Here is a 3,262-nt window from a genome sequence, read left to right as displayed (position 1 = left end):
CATCCTTAAATTTGGAAAGCGTATCAAAACTCTATAGAGATGATATGAATGAGGAGGAAAAAACATATATAGACTTGATTTGCGAAAATATTCTAATATGTTTTATRGAGAAGGAGAAAAGTTAACCCACACACATAATAGAAAACACCGGATAATAAAAAATAYGAATAAACCTGTATATTCTAAAATATACAGGTACCCAGAGAAACACGAAGAAGAAATTAAAAGGCAGGTGAATGAAATGTTGGAGCAAAACATTATTAAAGAAACCTTTTCCCCTTACAATTCTCCAATTTGGATAGTCCCCAAAAAATCGGATAATTCAGGGAAACAAAAATGACGTATTGTTGTAGATTATAGAAAACTCAACGAAATCACAGTCGATGATAAAATTCCTATCCCTAATATGGAGAATATATTAGACAAATTGGGAAAGCAAATTACTTTTCAACAATTGAYTTGGCGAAAGGATTTCACCAAGTATTAATAGATGAAAACGATCAAAAGAAAACTGCCTTTTCTACCCCCTTCGGGCRTTACGAATTCATCCGTATGCCATTTGGATTGAAGAATTCCCCTTCCACTTTCCAACGTTTGATTAACTCGGTACTTAGGGAATATATTAACAAAATATGCGTTGTATATCTCGATGATATACTAATTTTTAGCACTTCCATAGAAGAGCATATGAACAGCATAAAACAAATTTTKGCAAAATTAAGGGAATTCAATMTTAAAATCCAAATAGACAAATGCAATTTTTTTTGCAAAGAAACTCAATATCTTGGTCACACTTTGACCACAGAAGGAATTAAACCTAATTCAATAWAAGTTGAAGCCATTCAGAAGCTAAAGTTTCCCCACACTCAAAAACAAATAAACTCATTCTTAGGTAAAACAGGCTACTATAGAAAATTCATAAAGAATTATGCTAAAGTAGCCCACGRACTTACAAAGTACCTAAAGAAAAATACCACCATTAATATAAAATATACTCAATATATAGATGCATTTGAAAAATTAAAAAAATGCCAATTAACCCTCCGATTTTTTTTTTTTACTTTTTCTTTTTTTAAAAAAATTTTAAACTAATTGCAGTTTCTAGTGATAATGCAATAGAAGCAGTCCTTTCTCAAGAAAATCACCCCAACAAAACATTATGCTGCAATCGAATTCGAGAATTGCTTGCTATCGTCTGGTCAGTCAACTATTTCCGACCATATTTATATGGCAAACCATTTGAACTCCTAACAGACCATCACCACTTGTTTGGTTGCACACAAAGACGAAAGGAAAAGATATTAATACAAGACTCCAAAGGTGGCTCTTGAAACTTGGCGGATATAACATACATATTAACTTAATATTACTATATTAAGGAAAGCACAAAATTCACAATGGTCAACACAAGAACGGGTATACAAATGCATTGAGTGGTACAACAAATGAAAAAGAATAGAGAAAACACTAATTAGAAATAGAATTTTGGAAGCAAAAAACAAAATTATAAGAAAAAGGAACGAAAATAGGAAGGAATTCACACAAAATGATCAAGAAGGTTACGTAAAAAAYTACAAGGCATAATAATGAACCTCGTTACAAAAAGTCGAATTTAGAAAATATATAACCAAGCAACATTAAAAGAAAAAATAAATTTTCAGGGAYACTGGACATCAACAGGTTTATTAATTCTGATGATAATACCACTGGTAATACCAACTCTGATCATCCAACCCGTCAACGAAAATAAAAATGGATACGTAGAAATAACATTAAGCGATGTACAACTTATTTCAGACTACACAACCATACTCTACATTAAATATCTTAATGAAATAGAAACAACAATTGAAAATCTCAGAGAAAATGTGCAACATTTAAAATTAGTAGATTATAAAGAACTTCTCCTCTCAGAAATAAATAAAGCTGGAACTAAATTACATACCCTACAGATAAATAAAAATAAAAGGGGTTTAGCCAACATCGTAGGATCAGGCATAAAATGTATAGCTGGTACAATGGGTGATGAAGATACATTCCAAATAGAAACCATTTAAATAATATTGACGAAAATAATCAYAATATAAYAGAAGTTTTTAACAATAATATACTTATAAACAATAATTTCAATGACATATTGAGGAAACTCACCAAAACTATCGAAATAGACAGGCAAAAGATTGTAGAAAAATTTAATAGTATAGATCAATCTAACAAAGATATTCTTTCACATTTATTTTATATGGATATTATGTTAAAAATAAAAAGTTTAAATAACAATATTGAATACATCCCAAGCAATATCATTGCTGCAAATAAAAAAGTCATGGTAAACAATATGTTAACAASTGAAGAAATACAATCACTGGAAATTAACTTTTATAAATTACAAAACATTAAATTAGGGTAGCAAAATACAAAAATCATAAAATTTTATTTTTAATAAAGGTACCCACAACTATAGTAAATATTAAAAGATGTTTTATATCACCACTTGCAGACAATAACCAATTTGAAATTAACTTTGAAGAAAGAGAAATAATATATTATGAAAGTAATACTTATGAATATTTTAATAACCCCAATAACTACCCCAAGTTAAGAAAAACAAGTTTGTGTATATTTAGTAATAGTGTATGTCCAAGAATCAAAAATATTAAAGAAGAAATAAAAGAACTTGAACTTGGAATTATACTCGTAAAAAATCTAAATAATACAAAATTAATGAACAATTGTGACGAAAGAAATTTGACACTGAATAACAACCATTTAATAAATTTTAGCAACTACAAAATTGAAATAAACAATGTAAGTTTCTCTAATTATGATAAAACATTTAAAGATAGATTTGTTAAATTACTAACATTAATTTACAATAACACTACATTAACCTTATCATTAGATGAAATAGTCTTAAATGAAATAAACAATGTAAAAAATTGAAGAACTAAAAACACATAAAAATATTCATACAACATCAATAATTGTAACTTTCATAATCATATTATTAATAATAATTGTTACTATGATTGTTATTGTACATATATACAAAAACTTCTCTACAATTAGAATAAAAATTCAGGAGAATTTTCAAACAAGGGAGGGAGGAGTTATGTCAACAGCAACAACAACAACTCCACCTCCAACAATACCGAAACCACAGCTCAGGCTTAACCTTGAAGGCTGAAAATGTTCAATGATCGAAGAATCAAATTAAATTATAAGCAACCGAAATATGATAATGCCGATGAAGCATAATCAG

Source organism: Bactrocera latifrons, unplaced genomic scaffold, assembly GCF_001853355.1.
Source record: "Bactrocera latifrons isolate USDA-ARS-PBARC rearing strain unplaced genomic scaffold, ASM185335v1 scaffold_205, whole genome shotgun sequence".
Taxonomy (NCBI): Eukaryota; Metazoa; Arthropoda; class Insecta; order Diptera; family Tephritidae; genus Bactrocera; species Bactrocera latifrons.
Note: the sequence above shows the minus strand (reverse complement) of the source record.